This window comes from Nicotiana tabacum, chromosome 6 (assembly GCF_000715075.1).
Source record: "Nicotiana tabacum cultivar K326 chromosome 6, ASM71507v2, whole genome shotgun sequence".
Lineage (NCBI taxonomy): Eukaryota > Viridiplantae > Streptophyta > Magnoliopsida > Solanales > Solanaceae > Nicotiana > Nicotiana tabacum.
Window position 1 is genome coordinate 70,771,686 of NC_134085.1, and position 18,565 is coordinate 70,790,250.

General features: G+C 39.8%; 1 pseudogene; it reads left to right on the forward strand.

The window, feature by feature from the left end:
* The first annotated feature begins 16,965 nt into the window (after positions 1-16,965).
* Positions 16,966-18,346, forward strand: LOC107829554 (proline transporter 2-like; annotated as a pseudogene).
* Positions 18,347-18,565: the final 219 nt, after the last annotated feature.

The window sequence follows — 18,565 nt, forward strand, 5'->3', positions numbered from 1 at the left end:
TAGGTTAACTTCACATAATATGTGAATAGACCAATAATTATTTTCGCCTATTCAAAATAACATTAACATTGAGTCTTAGTGCTTATTCGAAAGTTTATTAGATCTAAATTTTTAGCCATCTTGCTAGATTCACGCCTATTAGATTAAATCTCTCAACCCTGCACCATTGATTTGTACTCCCAAATATGTAAAAACCGTCGATTCTATAAAATTAATAGCCGCTTCATTTAAATGGTGAGCCGATGCTAACATTAATTATTAATCTATACTATTAAACCTATGTTGAAACAGGGAATTCAAACAAGAGAGTTGACATTAATGGTTAATCCATTGGCATTAACTAACATAATATGAAAATTTGCTTGAAATATGTGTTAAAATCAAACTGGATCGGGCCATGATAAAACAGTTCAAAAATCCAACGGGGTACATACAAATGCCTGATAATATTCTGTGTTATGTTATCATCACCAACCAAACTAAATTGCTAAAACACATGGAAATATGTCTAATTGATCTAGCACCGTACTATTTAACAGTCCCAAAATCGAATTCGAGTACGTTCCAATTCATGCAAAGTAAATACAATTGGGATGAGCCTAAACAACCACGAACTACTTTATCATTTATCCTATTGCTACATCTTGAGCACAGACATTGTGAAAGCATGTGAACATATCATTTTTTTGTTTATTTCAACTCAACTTCCAATTCAAGCTTACATCAACCCATAGTTTCAGAAGTGTGTACCTGGAAACATTTACAATTGAAGAGAAAAGAAGTCAGCAAAGCAACAGCAGTACAGGCAATAGCAAAGGCAACAGTTCCAACAGCACCAAATACCCCAGAAATATACTTAAAGGAGGCTCAAAGTGATTTGTAAAACCCGACAGCAACTAAACGAACCAAACAGACTCAACTGGACTTGAATTTTAGACCAAAACTGGACTAATAGATAGCCAATAGGTTCCAAAAAAATTGAAATCAGTCGAGCAGACCAATGTTAGCTACTGGGACTTGACACTAACCCAGAAACTCACTGAAGTGGTGTTTTGTTGCTTTCCTATCAACTATTTTTCAAAACCTCTCTTTGATGCTATGTGAACCCTATCTACTTCATCCAACTCGATTCTCGCTCACTCTTTCTTCTCTTCTGTTTTTCAGTCTTTTTAGCTTGTGTATCTCTGTATCCCTGTGTATTCTGTCTCTATGTCTATTTTTGTTTTTCTTCTTTTTGATTTTTCAGAACTCTCTTTGATTTTCAGAACTCTCTCCCTTTGAACTCTCTACTGTCTGCCCCTTCAGAATGCTCTGTCCCTTCTCTGTCTCTTCTATCCTATTTTTATAGCTTAGAATCCAGCCTATTTCTCATTGAACTCCCCCCTCCCTATGTGCCTTCTTCTGTTTTTCCACTCAAAACTTAAAAGAAAAGTATCCCCCATAAGATTCCCCTGACAGACCCTTTCTTTACTGCTAAAGTGGCCTGTCCCTTATTCTAATTAGCAAATATGGGCAGCCTGAATATGCCCTGATAGCACATGCTGTCAAATTTGCTTTAATTCAATAAAGAAACTATAATGCACATGCTGCCCAAGAGTGCACATGCCATCGATTCAAACTCAAACCTGAACTGCAGCTATAACCCAATCCTTAATGACTCTTGGTTCAACTAATCAGACCATGAGAAGTTAAAATCAATTGTTAGCTAACTCAAACAATGGCTTAGTGAAATTAAAAAGCATGAGTCAGATTACTGTCATCCCCAGCTGAAACTAATTGACGACATACGCCGAATCGACTACCCGAATTACAACACATACAATCAATAGCTAATGATCAGAATCTAACAGTATTGAACAGGGGGTTCATATTGCACTGTCAAAACAAGAAATGACCCTGGGAACTAATTAATCGATCGAAATTCATTTCAATCGATTACACTGTTAAACACATACATTCATCAATGAATAGCAAAAGAGATTCGACCAAATAAAATGTCCGGGCAAAATAGACAGAAATAGTCGACACAAAAATTCAAAATAAATCAACTAAACATTTGGACATATGAACAGACATTTAACTATAACAAAACAACAAAATGAACTGACAAGGAAAAGGAAAGCAAAAATACCTTAAAGGTTTGAAAAAATCAGAAGACCCTGTCTCGGATTTCGAATCAAAACTTCTTTTGGGGTTGAAAAGACTTTAATCGAAGTGTTCTCAACTGAGAACACTTCGATTAAGGTCCATTAGACCCTAATCTTCTCGTTCAAATGGACAAGAACTCGGACTCAGGACTTCTAGGGTTCCTAGGGCGGATTTGGGATTCAGGTCTTCCTGGTTGGATTCGGACCAAACCCAGCCTGGTTTGGTCACGAGGGAGGTCAGGGGAGTGCCTGGTATGGATTTGGAGGGGTTTGGTGTAGGTTGGGGTCTGGCTCGAATCTTCAAATGAAGATTCGAGACGGTGGGGGAAGATTCGAGACCCACGGTTGGTGGATCTGTGTTCAGGGGGTCGAGGTGCCCTAGGGGTGTAACTTTGGTGGTCACCGGCGTTGTTGCCGCCGGGTTTACGGTGAAGGTGCACAGGGGCGGCTAGGGTTTGGGAGGTCTGGGTTTGGGACGATGAAAAGGGGGGGTGTTTGGTTGAATGGGGGCGTGGGGTAAGGTTTTGGGCTTATATAGTTAGTGAGTAATTAGATCCTGGCCGTTGGATGAAGCAAGATTGAGGGCCAGGATCTTTCAGCTAGTGAAGAATGGTGTCGTTCCAACTGAAAGGGGTTGGGTTGGTCCGGGGTTGAACGGGTCGGGTTTAAACAATGGGTATGGATATGTGACGAGGACCGTCAGATCAACTTGGTTTGAACGGCTGAGATGGATTGTTCTTGAAACAGCGTAGTTTTGGTGTCAAACTACGTCGTTTAGTGGCCTGGGCGATGGGTCTCTTGGACCGGCTGCCTTTGGGCTGGTTTTTGGTGCTTTTGGGCCTCGAATTTTCTAAATATACTGGCCCAATCCGATTTAGACCAATTTGCACTCTTTTCTTTTTATTTTCTAATTTAAAAACAATACCTAATTAAAGTAAAACTAAACACATATTAATTAACACTTAACACAATTAATCACACACATATTAAAATATTTAAATAGGTAAAATCACACCACGGCAACAAAACACAAGACGAAAACATACATTTTGCGATTTTTCTTTAAAAACTAAACCATGATTTAATTAATTCCTAAATGTACAATTAAATCCCAAATAAGCATGTAATATATTTATTTTACATTTTGCGATTAACTACAAAAAGGTAAACATTTACGGACAAAAATGATTACCAAAAATGTCACGCAAATTCTCAAAATTGTACCCGAAGGTAACTTGTTTTATTTTTTGATTTCTTTTTGGAGTGATTTCCGTGAAGCAAAAATCACGTGATCACAGCTCCTTTTTGCGCGCCCGCCCCGAAGGGTTTAATGTGCGAGGGAGTTTTTCCAATTTAAGTGACAATATTCAAAATGGGATTATTTATTTAATTTAGAGTCGCCACTTGGGAAAGGTTTGACTTTTGGTGTCCCAAGTCACCGGTTTATCTTGTATCCCAAATCGAGGAAAATATTCGAGTTTCCAAATGAAGTCTGCGAACCAGAAACTCTAAGTAAGGAATTCTGTTGACCCGAGGGAAGGTGTTAGGCACCCCCGAATCCCGTGGTTCTAGCACGGTCGCTTAAATTGTTGTAATGGCTAAATATCTGATTTTAAAACATATTATAATTTATGTGCTTTTATCAACTTTAAACCGCTTTTATTATTATTATTTTTTAATAGAATTGCAACGTCGTGAAAATGCATCTCAAACCACGTCGCAATCAATGCACTCGTGGTTTTTAATACATACCGACTTCGTTGAGATTTGGATTTGGGTCACATAAATGCGCACCCGAATTTAAGAATGCAATTTAATTAAGTCGCGCCTAAAGAGTCTAACGCGTTATTATCTTTGGGGAAGGCAGTGACATTCACTAACAGTCCATCCCAACTTCTAAGTATTTATTATGACCAATTATTGAGGGCCCCGCAATTTGCATTTTTTTATTTGGCGAGGCTCGTCTCGTTATTTTAAAAGGATATCCTAATGTGACTACATTTTTATTAATTTCGTTTCTAAAAATAAGAGAAAAGAAAATCTTATTTAGTTACATGCTACAAGCATAACATATTGCATACTAGATTAAGACAAATGTCAACATAAGGGAATATTACTTAGAATTTGAAATTATAAATAAATACAAAAATCGACAAAATAATATATTCAAAGAAGATTAATTATTCTATAACTAGGTTAGCTTCACATAATTATGTGAATAGACCAATAATTATTTTCGCCTATTCAAAATAACATTAACCTTGAGTCTTAGTGCTTATTCGAAAGTTTATTAGATCTAAATTTTTAGCCATCTTGCTAGATTCACGCCTATTAGATTAAAGCTCTCAACCCTGCACCATTGATTTGTACTCCCAAATATGTAAAACTTGCCGATTCTATAAAATTAATAGCTGTTTCATTTAAAAGGTGAGCCGATGCTAACATTAATTATTAATCTATACTATTAAACCTATATTGAAATAGGGAATTCAAACAAGAGAGTTGACATTAATGGTTAATCCGTTGGCATTAACTAACGTAATATGAAAATTTGCTTGAAATATGTGTTAAAATCAAACTAGATCGGGCCATGATAAAACAGTTCAAAAATCCAACGGGGTACATACAAATGCCTGCTAATATTCTGTGTTATGTTATCATCACCAACCAAACTAAATTGCTAAATCACATGGAAATATGTCTAACTAATCTAGCACCGTACTATTTAACAGTCCCAAAATCGAATTCGAGTACGTTCCAATTCATGCAAAGTAAATACAATTGGGATGAGCCTAAACAACCACGAACTACTTTATCATTTATCCTATTGCTTCATCTTGAGCACAGACATTGTGAATGCATGTGAACATTTCATTTTTTTGTTTATTTCAACTCAACTTCCAATTCAATCTTACATCAACCCATAGTTTCAGAAGTGTGTACCTGGAAACGTTTACAATTGAAGAGAAAAGAAGTCAGCAAAGCAGCAGCAGTATAGGCAATAGCAAAGGCAGCAGTTCCAACAGCACCAAATACCCCAGAAATATATTTAAAGGAGGCTTAACGTGATTTGTGAAACCCGACAGCAACTAAACGAACCAAACAGACTCAACTGGACTTGAATTTTAGACCAAAACTGGACCAATAGATAGCCAATAGGTTCCAAAAAAATTGAAATCAGTCGAGCAGACCAATGTTAGCTACTGGGACTTGACACTAACCCAGAAACTCACTGAAGTGGTGTTTTGTTGCTTTCCTATCAACTATTTTTCAAAACCTCTCTTTGATGCTATGTGAACCCTATCTACTTCTTCCAACTCGACTCTCGCTCACTCTTTCTTCTCTTCTGTTTTTCAGTCTTTTTAGCTTGTGTATCTCTGTATCCCTGTGTATTCTGTCTCTATGTCTATTTCTGTTTTTCTTCTTTTTGATTTTTCAGAACTTTCTTTGATTTTCAGAACTCTCTCCCTTTGAACTCTCTACTGTCTGCCCCTTCAGAATGCTTTGTCCCTTCTTTGTCTCTTCTATCCTGTTTTTATAGCTTAGAATCCAGATTATTTCTCATTGATCCCCCCCCCCCATGTGCCTTCTTCTGTTTTTCCACTCAAAACTTAAAAGAAAAGTATCCCCCATAAGATTCCCCTGACAGACCCTTTCTTTACTGCTAAAGTAGCCTGTCCCTTATTCTAATTAGCAAATATGGGCAGCCTGAATATGCCCTGACAGCACATGCTGTCAAATTTGCTTTAATTCAATAAAGAAACTATAATGCACATGCTACCCAAGAGTGCACATGCCATCGATTCAAACTCAAACCTGAACTGCAGCTATAACCCAATCCTTAATGACTCTTGGTTCAACTAATCAGACCATGAGCAGTTAAAATCAATTCTTAGCTAACTCAAACAATGGCTTAGTGAAATTAAAAAGCATGAGTCAGATTACTGTCATCCCCAGCTGAAACTAATTGACGACATACGCCGAATCGACTACGCAAATTACAACACATACAATCAATAGCTAATGATCAGAATCTACCAGTATTGAACAAGGGGTTCAGATTGCACTATCAAAACAAGAAATGACCCTGGGAACTAATTAATCGATCGAAATTCATTTCAATCGATTACACTGTTAAACACATACATTCATCAATGAATAGCAAAAGAGATTCGACCAAATAAAAGGTCCGGGCAAAATGGACAGAAACAGTCGACACAAAAATTCAAAATAAATCAACTAAACATTTGTACATATGAACAGACATTTAACTATAACAAAACAACAAAATGAACTGACAAGGAAAAGGAAAGCAGAAATACCTTAAAGGTTTGAAAAAATCAGAAGACCCTGTCTCGGATTTCGAATCAAAACTTCTTTTGGGGTTGAACAGACTTAAATCGAAGTGTTCTCAACTTAGAACACTTCGATTAAGGTCCATTAGACCCTAATCTTCTCGTTTAAATGGACAAGAACTCGGACTCAGGACTTTTAGGGTTCCTAGGGCGGATTTAGGATTCAGGTCTTCCTGGTTGGATTCGGACCAAACCCAGCCTGGTTTGGTCACGAGGGAGGTCAGGGGAGTTCCTTGTATGGATTTGGGGGGGTTTGGTGTAGGTTGGGGTCTGGCTCGAATCTTCAAATGAAGATTCGAGACGGTGGGGGAAGATTCGAGACCCACGGCTGGTGGATCTGTGTTCAGGGGGTCGAGGTGCCCTAGGGGTGTAACTTTGGTGGTCACCAGCGTTGTTGCCGCCGGGTTTACGGTGAAGGTGCACAGGGGCGGCTAGGGCTTGGGAGGTCTTGGTTTGGGACGATGAAAAGGGGGGGTGTTTGGATGGGGGCGTGGGGTAAGGTTTTGGGCTTATATAGTTAGTGACTGATTAGATCCTGGCCGTTGGATGAAGCGAGATTGAGGGACAGGATCTTTCAGCTAGTGGGGAACGGTGTCGTTCCAACTGAAAGGGGTTGGGTTGGTCCGGGGTTGAACTGGTCGGGTTTAAACAATGGGTATGGATATGTGACGAGGATCGTCAGATCAACTTGGTTTGAACGGCTGAGATGGATTGTTCTTGAAACGGCGTAGTTTTGGTGTCAAACTACGTTGTTTAGTGGCCTGGGCGATGGGTCTCTTGGACCGGCTGCCTTTGGGCTGGTTTTTGGTTCTTTTGGCCTCGAATTTTCTAAATAAACTGGCCCAATCCGATTTAGACCAATTTGCACTCTTTTCTTTTTATTTTCTAATTTAAACACAATACCTAATTAAAGTAAAACTAAACACATATTAATTAACACTTAACACAATTAATCACACACATATAAAAATATTTAAATAGGTAAAATCACACCACGGCAACAAAACACAAGACGAAAATATACATTTTGTGATTTTTCTTTAAAAACTAAACCATGATTTAATTAATTCCTAAATGTACAATTAAATCCCAAATAAGCATGTAATATATTTATTTTACATTTTGCGATTAACTACAAAAAGGTAAACATTTACGGACAAAAATGATTACCAAAAATGTCACGCAAATTCTCAAAACTGTACCCGAAGTTAACTTGTTTTATTTTTTGATTTCTTTTTGGAGTGATTTCCGTGAAGCAAAAATCACGTGCTCACAACTACAATAATAAAGGAAATCTAACAGTCTTGATATAGAATCTTCACAGAATTTACAATTTTCTAAAATAGGTAGCACAATTCATAAGCTCTACAGAATTTGCTACAACTTCTAAATACAACTGTTTGTAAATGAGTAAAAACAGTTTGAATACAAAGTAAGAAGGTGACTCTGAAGCCTGTGAATGCAGCAGAAGGTTTACTTTGAGTCTCCTCACCAAGGATTCACACGGCTGCTACTGATCAATACCGGGATCTGCACACAAAAAATATGCAAAAGTGTAGTATGAGCACACCACAGCGGTGCCCAGTAAGTATCAAGACTAACCTCGGTGAAGTAGTGACGAGGACTAGTCAAGACACCCACTGGTCTAATAAACTGAACAAGCATAAGTATAGGGATGACAGAACATGACATCTATCTAAGGACCCCGCGATATGGCTAACAACATAGCAACTTCAGTAAGTAAGGAAGAACAGCAAGTAATAGCGGAACACCATAATAAGACCCAGAAGAATGAATGGAAACATAGCCCAAATCTAAAAATCACAATACAGTAAAGGTAAGTAGTAACTCAGCAACTGCAATAGTTTTCACATCAGGTCTTAGCCAACAAACCCCAATAAATTAGTCAAATCCTTCAAGTGTAAACTTTCACCTATAAGTTTTTAAATTGAGGTCTTTAGAATATAATCTTTTCCAATAAGAAATTCTTTTCGAAATAACTTCTTCCAAATAAATATCTTTAAAACTTAGTTCTTTCAAGATAAATACTTTTCAATTATAAACTTCTCAAATAAATAACCTTCAAGCATAGTTCTTCTAAGATCAATACTTTTCAAAAATAAGCTTTTCAAATAAATATCCTTCATACATAGTTCTTTCAAGATAAATACTTTTCAAACAAATATCCTTCAAACATAGTCCTTTCAAGATAAATACTTTCAAATATAACTTTTCAAATAAATATCCTTCATGTATAAGTCACCCTGTGACACTTAAACATAAAGATTAGTAGCTCCGAATACAGATATAACAACAGGGAAATCTACCGAGACATCGTCCTGTAGTCCCAAATTAATTATGCAGTATAGGGGGATCTCCCGGAATGCGTCCATAGTCCCAAATTAAATATGCAAGATAGAGGGATCTCCCAGAAAACCGTTCCATAGTCATAAGTAAATATGCAGCGTAAACAACATAGATAATAGTTATAGTGCGACAGAAAACTCATACATCACCACAACAAGTACAAAAGCAACAATGACCGTATTACATGTACAACGAGTAAATCAACTCAATAAATTCAAATCATAAAGAAACGGTAGAATTCATTCACAAAGAATAACCACAGTGAAGAAATGTTAGGCGTAAAGAGGACAATTCAACAAGGAAAAGCTAAAAATGTAGCAACGATTCCACAACATTCTAGTCAACATTGGGGAAGCCAACACGAGTCAAATAGTTCCAAATAAAGTCAAGTCAACTAAGATATAAGTTATCTAAACTCCCTTTTTAGGTTGAGCAATTACGAAGGGTATTCGACAATTCAATTATGGATAATCAACAGGAGATAATCGTAACTCCAATTAAGGCTAAACAATTATAGGATGATATAATAATAATTTCAATTAAAGATATGCAGTCATTAAAATATAGCATGACGATAGAAGAGGTAAAATCTTCAGTTAAGTCAAATAATCTTCAATTAAACAGCAAGAGGGAGTCCTAAAGCAATTATCTCTAGTTAAAGCATGTAGAAGTGAAACTACCAAGTAGGAACCCGACGTATCAAGAAAAACTTCATACACGGTAAATATAAGGACCTAAGAACCCTAAAAGGACAACTTCCAACCAATAAGTCCGAGCACGCAGTTGTCACCTCATGTACACGGACTACAATCAACATAGAAGACTCAAAGCCTAAGGGGTAGTTCCCCCCTCCCCCCACAAGGTTAGGCAAGATACTTACCTCGAGCCGCTCAAATCAATCCGAAATTACACTTTTTCCATGAGTATCCAACTCCGAATGGCCCAAAAATCAAATCAATTGTATAATGTAAGTATAACTACAAGTGATTACTTTAGCTAATGAATTCGAAGCTAAGGCAAGAAAATAGGAAATATGCCCAAAAAGTCTCCTCGAGCTGACTCGAAATCGGGTAGAAGTCACAAATTACAAACACACATTCACTCACGAGTCCAATCATACTAGTTTCACTCAAATCTGACTTTGAATCGACATTCAAATTCCAAAAATTCATTTTATGAAGTTTCTACAACTTTCTCCAAATTTCCACCTCAAAATACTAATCAAATAATGAAATCATCGATATATTTATGTATATTAACCAAATCTGAGTTAGAATCACTTACCCCGATGAATATCTTGAAAACCCACGAAACATTGCCACAAACCAAGCTCCATAGGTCCAAAATGTGAAATAATGCCCTAAACCCCATTTATATAGTACACCCTCTGAACTCCACCATGCGGTCTATGAAATTCCAAACACGGCCGCACCTCCCTGCTCTTGCGGTCGCGAAAAAATTATGCAGCCGCACTTTTGGTGGTTGTACTGATAGGTTTTATTATTTTCACCATAACTTTCTCTATAGATGTCCAAATAATAATTTGTTTACCTTTCTAGAAACTAGATACAAAGGACTACAACTTTCATTTTTGAATCATCTCAACATTCCTTATAGATCAAAAGATATATGCATCCAAAGTCGGAGCAGCTGATCTGCAGAACTTCCCCTAGAGAGCGGCCACAGCCAAAATTATGTGGTCCGTGAAATTATGCCGAGGACCGTGAAATTAAGCTGAGGACCACGAATTCAAAGCACCAGAACCATGCTTGAGTTTCGGTAATGCCCGGACTCGCTCAAAACTCACCCCTGAACACACGCGCGGCCCTCGGGACCCCGTCCAAGCATACCAACAACTTCTATACCCTAACACTGACTTGCTCGAGGTCTTAAATCACATCAAACCATGACGAAACTACGAATAGCATCATAAATCGAGCTTATGAATCTATTCAACTTCAATTTTCACTGAAATGCCTCGAGTTACCCTACAGACCTCCAAATCCAAATCCGGATGCATGTCTAAGTTCAAAATCACCATACAAGGCTGTACAAGACCTTATGCTGCCGAATGGAAATTGAATTCTCAAAATAATCGACCGGGTCGTTACAATTGTGATGCTTCACATGTTGACCTAGGTTGTGTATTGGTACAGAAGGGGTGAGTTATTGCATATACTTCAGTCAGCTAAAGCCCCATGAGAAGAATCACCCCATACATTATTTCAAGTTGGCCATAATAGTTCATGCTCTCAAGATCTGGAGGCATTATTTTTGTGGGGTGTCTTGTGAGGTTTACACCGATCATCATAGCTTGCAACATTTCTTCAAGCAGAGGGATCTCAATTTGAGGCAGCGGAGGTGGCTTGAGTTACTAAACAACTATCATATTACTATCCTTTATCATTCGGACAAGACGAATGTGGTTGCGGATGCCTTGAGCGGAGAGGCTGAGAGTGTGGGGAGTTTAGCATTCATTTCAGCAGAGGAGAGGCCATTGGATTTGGACATCTAGTATTTGGCTAACAGACTTGTGAGGTTGGATATTTTCGAGCCCAGCCGAGTTTTTGCATGCGTCGTCGCTCAGTCTTCGCTATTCAAGCAAATCAAGTCTCGTCAGTACGACAATCCGCACTTGTTGGTTCTTAGGGAGACGGTACTACAAGCTGGTTCCAATGATGTTACTATCAGTAAGGATGGTGTTCTGCGACTCTAGGGTCGTCAATGTATTCCTAATGCTGATGGATTGAGGAAGAAGATTCTAGAATAGGCACACAATTCTTGGTATTCTATTCATCTAGGTGTTACGAATATGTATCGTGACCTAAGGCAATATTATTGGTGGTAGTAGATGAAGAAGGACATATTTTAGTATGTAGCGAGGTGCCTATATTACCAGCAGGTTAAGTATAAGCACCGGAGGCCATGTGGCCTACTACCGCAGATGGTTATACTTGAGCGAAAATGGGAGCGCATCGCTATAGACTTCGTAGTTGGGTTGTCGCGGACTTCTAGAAGTTTGATGCAGTTTGGGTCATTGTCAATAGGTTGACCAAGTCCACACACTTTATTTCGGTTGCGACTACGTATTATTCAGAGAGTTTGGCCCCGATTCACATTTAGGAGATTGTTCAATTGCACGGCGTGCATGTTTCCATCATTTCAGATAGAGGCCCTCAGTTCACTTTGCACTTCTCGAGAGCAGTTCTGTGTGAGTTGGGTACCCAGGTAGAGCTCAGCACAGCCTTTCATCTACAGACTGACGGATCATCGGAGCGGACGGTTCAGATCTTAGAGGATATGCTCAAAGCAAGTGTGATTGACTTCGGAGGGCAGTGGGATTGATTCTTGCCTTTGGTCAAGTTTGCTTAAAACATCAGTTATCAGTCCAGCATTGAGATGGTTACATTTGAGGCTTTGTATGGTCGGCGAAGTCGTTCTCCCATCGTATGGTTTTAGCCCATCAAGGCTAAGTTATATGGCACTGATTTAGTAAAGTATACCTTGGAGAAGGAGAAGTTGATTCAGGAGCGACTTCGCACAGAATAGTACAAACTCCAGACAGAAGAGTTATGCTGATCAGAAAGCGCGTGATTTATCATTTATGGTGGGCAAGAAGGTTCGCTTGAAAGTCTACCCGATAAAGGGAATCATCAGGTTCGGGAAGAAGGGCAAGTTGAGCCCAAGGTTTATAGGTCCATTTGAGGTGTTGAGGCGAGTTGGGAAAGTTACTTATGAGCTTGCATTGCCTCCCAGTCTATTGGGAGTCCATCTAATCTTTACATCAGTGCTCCAGAAGTATTATGTCGACAGGTTGCATATTTTAGACTACAAAATGGTTCAGCTAGCTAAGAGTCTGGGTTATGAAGAGGAGGCGACTTGGGAGATCGAGGATGACATGTGGAGCAGATATCCACACCTATTCGGCACTCCAGGTATGATTCTAGACCCGTTCGAGGACGAACATTTATTTAAGAGGTGGAGAATGTAAGACCCGACCGGTTGTTTTGCTTTCTAGATCTTTGTTCCCCTATATAAGACTCCCCCTATGTGCTTTTACTATTTTAAAACTTATGGGGATGGTTAGTGTTACACCCCATATTTTCGTACGTGGAAGTATGCCATAATTAAACTGATATAAGCTCGGAAATGAGATGTTACATCCTGCATTTTCGCACGTTGAAGTTTCATCGTAAGTTAATCGACGTAAGTTCGGGAATGAGATTTATTTTGGGATTATAAGTATTACGCTATTTCAAACAAGTGATAAGTTAATTCGTGAAGGTGAGAGGGTAAGTGAATCGAAGAAAATGAATTTCATTGAAGTTTGTCATTTTGGGATAAAATATGGCCCGAGCTAAAATACCCGGTATTTATGAACAAGTGCCATACAAGGTGCCACATGACCATTATAGTAAAATGTGTAAAGCGTGATAAAAGTGAGTAGTATTTTAAATAATTTGAGATAATTCTTAATTATATGAATATTTGATTAATTGTGGATTTTTGGTGGAAGATTAACCATGTAATTAAGAAAATTGGTGGATAAAATTTGGATAAGTTTAAGTGTTGAAACGTGGCAGCATGTGCCATCCAACCAAATGACTCATTAGTCATTTATAATATGTGTCACATTAAGGAATTTGGTGGCAAAAATCACTCCTAAAGTGGGGACCACATCATAATACTTCTTAAAACTTAAGTCATTCAATAGTAATGTTAGTCTTGAAATTCAACTCAAACATAAGATTTCTCTAACTTATAACGTGGGGAAGATTAGCATCTTCAACAAATTCAAATGAGTTCATGGCAGTTCAACAAGATTTAATAACATCTTGAGCAACGTGAGATTTTGCAATTATAAGGGAGTACAGTGCAATCTTTCTCAAGAATATCATACAGATTTTTTATTACTCCAATATTGTCGTCACGTGTTTTGCCGCAATTAACGTGTGTTAGAGGGATTATCAAGAGAATTGACTCAGGTATGTTAAGGCTATCCCTTCTTTCTTTTGGCATGATCTATACGACACAACTGAAATGAGCAAATGCACATGTTTACCGTGAAAATGGTAACAACAATTAAGTTTGTAAATGGGATTCTAAAAATATGTGATCCATTCCCGAGCTAGTTTTTAGGGTATTTGATGCTAAAAATGCTAAGTATGGTGTTGAAATACGAGATAAATCGAGGCAATAAGCAAACCGAAAAGGCATGTTGCCCGACCGTGGAGCAGGTCGATGGAGGCCTCGGGGTCGAGGCTTGAGCCGAGATCGAGCTATCTGGGACAGCCGGGAAAGGGATAAGAAATAGAGATGCGATTAAGTAAGTCTCTTTATGGCCATTGCACATCTAGACGGGCGAAGAACAAGTAAGAAAAACAATAAATGCTAGGTGGCCTCGGGCCAATGAGAACAAATGACTTAGAAGAAAGAGAGAGGGAGAGAGATATTATTGCACTTGTGGAGAAATGGAGCAACATCAGCCCATTACAAAGTGGTATGGGTTCCCCTTATATAGGCGAGGGAACACGGCATGGTACAAGATTCATTAAATATAAAGACACGGGGATGGGACAGTTAGCCATAACATGGTGCCAGAGCCTATTCACTCTAGCTACTCGCCTCGGGAGTCCCCCATCTTCGTAATTTTGCAGGGTCGCGGGCGGACCCCTGAACTTCGGGGCCACTGCAGGACTGCGGATGATCCTCGAGTTAGAGAGCCCGATCCTTATCCCACAGCCTCGAGGTGCCGTCTCGATATTCCGAGTAGGCCTTAATGGCGGGAGATGGATTCTCCTGATTTCGCCATACACAGATAGTCTCCGCGTTTCCTAGAACGAAGTGATAGCAAAATGATGTTGAATCATCATATCGAGGCCATCTTTTCCATGATATCAACCGTCTAAGAGCATTAAATTCCATGTCCCAGGGAACCGTGCAGGGCAGCCGTCAAATACGGTAATCGAGAAACCCATGAACTGCCATAGGTTCGCCTCTTCTGCTTCCCCAATGGTTGCTATAAATGCTTCGATCGCTAGATACTCCCCATCTCCATCCTTTCCTTAGGCTTTCAAACCAGAATTTCGCAATTTGACACCTTTACATTTTTCCTTCTATTTACGGAAAAGGTTTTACCATCTGTTATGGCTAGGACTTCTAGGACGGTCCCTCGATAGGGTGATACTGCTTCGTCGTCCCGGCCGTCTAAGGGGGAAAATGAATCGGTTCCCACTTTGTAGCAATGGACCCCTCCCGATACTGATAAGTCAGATGATTTTGACATAGAAACTCCCTCGTCCACACCGGGTCGATGTGAGCACGTATCTCGATATGTTAGCGTCATGACCAATGTTGACAAAGTGAAGGAGGACTGCCGATGGAGTGAGGCAGTGGAGGTAGAAATTCTTGACTACCGTGACAACATTACTGACTTTAAGGATGGCTTTCTCTACGTATACACTTACCCATTCACCTTGGGTCCTGGTAAATCAGCAGGATCTCCTTCTTTGGAAGTCGGTCCTGGTAAATCAGCCGGATCTGCGCTTTGGGCTTCTTCACTGCTTGTGCTTCACCCTTTGTATTTCTTTCCAAACTCTAAGCAGCGACGTGTTGCGTCTCTTATGCTAGTGCAGGCCCTGGAGAGAATATGCAGATAAGGCCGCCCCCTGAATGTGAAGCGGAGGCCTTGGGGCCTAATACGAACAAGAAAAGGAAAGATAGGGTGGCCATTGTATGGCCTGATGAAACCACTGCCCTAGCATCCGGGTCGAACCCTGATGCCGAGGGGGAGGACGAGGATAGAAGTCTGTTGAGGAGGAGGAGGATGTCCAGTGTGAGAGATTTACACGTGCCTCAGTCGGAGGCTGCTGAGTCCAGGACGACCGAGTCCGGCAAGGCTAAAGAGTCGGGGTCCTCGAGGGGAATGTTGTTGTGACTCCGAGTCATATGGCCGGACTTGATGTGGCTTCTACTAGCAGGACCGTTGGTCCCGATGATTCGGGGTTCAGGACTTTCCAAGGACATGGGCTACTATTCGGAGAGATCGGTGGCGCGAACGATCTTATTCAGAACTACCCGGTCTTATCAGGAGAACTGAGGGACACCGAATGGAAGATCGGTGCCACAGATGGTTCTCCTTTCAGAGGGGAAGGCTTTATTGCCAACATCTTTGATGGCGTAACCGACGGGGCTGACCTCGACGTTTCTAGTGCTGTTAAAGAGGCGGAGAAGTCCCTGCAGCAGGTGATAGTTTTTCCTTGCGTATTCCCTTTTGTTCTCGAGCATCATTTGTCATCTCTCTTAATTTTTTTTGTTGTGTCGCAATGTAAAGAGGCGTATGATCACGCCATCCTCCGGTTTCATGAGGAGCTTTCTGGCCGGGAGAAGGAGCGCGATATCATTGCTTCAAAACTTCAAGACTCGGAGGCTTGTGGCGCTCGGGGAGATAAAGAGTTGGGGAAGCTTCGGGTTTCTTTGGAGGCGGCTCTTCGGGAGAAGGCCGCTCTTGCTGCTCAGGTACTCTCCCTTGCTTGCACATGCTTTTTTACTCAGAATCCACACATGTTCCGTTATTCTCATATTCATCGTCTTGCCTTTCGTTGTAGGTTGAGTAGAGTAGCTCGCAAATTAGTCAGTTGGAGGCGGAGATCTACGGGCTGACGGAGCGGAGCGAGGCTGTGGCCAGTGAATTGGCGACCTCCCAGGGCCTTCTTTTGGACACTCGCCGGGAGATTACTACTTTGACTTCGGCTAAGTCTGGGGCCGAGCGAGATGCCGCTTCTTATAAGGAGGATGCGGCCTCAGCACATGCAATGGTTCGCGACATATCTATGGCGGCTGAGTAGAAGCTGGTCCGAGCTGTCGAGCACGCGAAAGCAAAGGCGAAGAAGGAGGTCTTGGAAGAAAAAAATTGAAGTTCTGTATGCTCAATGTAATTAGATGGAGCTTGTCTGGTTGTTGCACTCAGTAAAACAACTGTCTAAGTCTACTTCTGGTTTTCAACATTTACCTTATTATTAGACATGCTATATTAACATCACCTTTTTCTACCAAATATCTGTCATAAGATAATTCTTCGCATTTAATTTAGTGACATGGGATTGCACGTCTCAAAGATGAAGCCCCCGGCGACTAATATACTACGTACTATTAGAATCGTCATGGCTCTGTTTCTCTCTGAAATGGGAAAGATATCTATTCTGCCAATGGTTTTCTTACGTAGTACTATGTATTATTATATTGGTTTTCTAGAAATTAACTTCACGTGAACCATCCGTGTAATATATAATTTCAAACTGTATTCTCTGAAGAACTACTAGTTTCACATACATCCTTCTCTTCTGTCCTGAATCTTAGGTATGAATGCTCCACCTAGGGACTATAGCATTCCAGGATCAAATGCAAGAAGAGTTTTTGCAACTATTGGTGCGGCAGGAAACCTTGTTTTTGCGTTTAACTCCGGAATGGTTCCAGAGATCCAGGTATCTATATAAGCTAGAAATATAGTAGCCTCGTGAACAAAGTGTCACTTTAGTGATGAATTTGTGTGATGGACTATATGTTTTTATCGATCATTGTTTACCATCATAAAAGTATATGCTTGTGTAACAGGCTACTCTTAGAGCACCTGTTGTCGACAACATGTTGAAAGCCCTATATATACATTTCACAATAGGACCTGCACCTGTTTTTGCCGTTACATTCGTGGGATATTGGGCTTATGGATCAAGAACGTCGTCCTATTTGCTCAATCATGTCAGTGGCCCAGTTTGGGTGAAGGCACTAGCCAACCTTGCTGCTTTCTTGCAATCCATCATATCGTTGCACGTAAGAATATCTTTACTTTGATCTTATCTTGGTTTTGAAACAGAAAGGTCAGCTCTTTAACTATCAGAGATGTAGGACGGGTTAATGTGGGTTCAACATAACACGATACTTTAGGCTCGGATTATGTATACATTATATATAAAAAGACATATAAGATGTGTACATGGAGTATAAGATTACGTTTATTCTGAAAATAGTGACTCTAAATCTTAAATTCGCCAATGGTTACCCTCTTTTTCTGCTCTAAAGGTTGCCATGTTTTTGCTTATTGTAGATATTTGCAAGTCCAACATATGAATTCCTGGACACCAAATATGGATTCAAAGGAACTTCGATTTTCGGAACATTGCATTTAGAACAGTAGTGAGAGGTAGTTATCTGGCAATTACTACGTTCTTGTCAGCAATATTACCTTTCCTCGGGGATTTCATGAGCCTCACAGGTGCTATCAGCACATTTCCACTCACATTTATTCTCCCTAACCATATGTACCTTGTTGCCATGAAAAAACAGTTGTCTTCACTACAAAAGAGATGGCATTGGCTAAATATTGTCTTCTTTGGTTTCGCATCTGCTACTGTTTTAGTAGCTGCCTTCAGGCTCATTGTAGTGGACTCAAAAACTTACCACATATTTGCAGATTTATAACTATTAATTATGTTTTCAGTTTTTATATGGGGAAAATGTCTCTGTTCATATATATTTTTGGTATTTCAAGTGTACTTGTAATAATGAGTATTTTCAATTGAAACAAGAGCTTTATCATATTGTTTCTCCTCAGTGAGCTAAATGTTTGTCGTCCTTTTGTCTTGGCTTTTGGATCCAAAAACCTAGCTTTGCATAAAAGAGCCAACCAGAATATGGTAA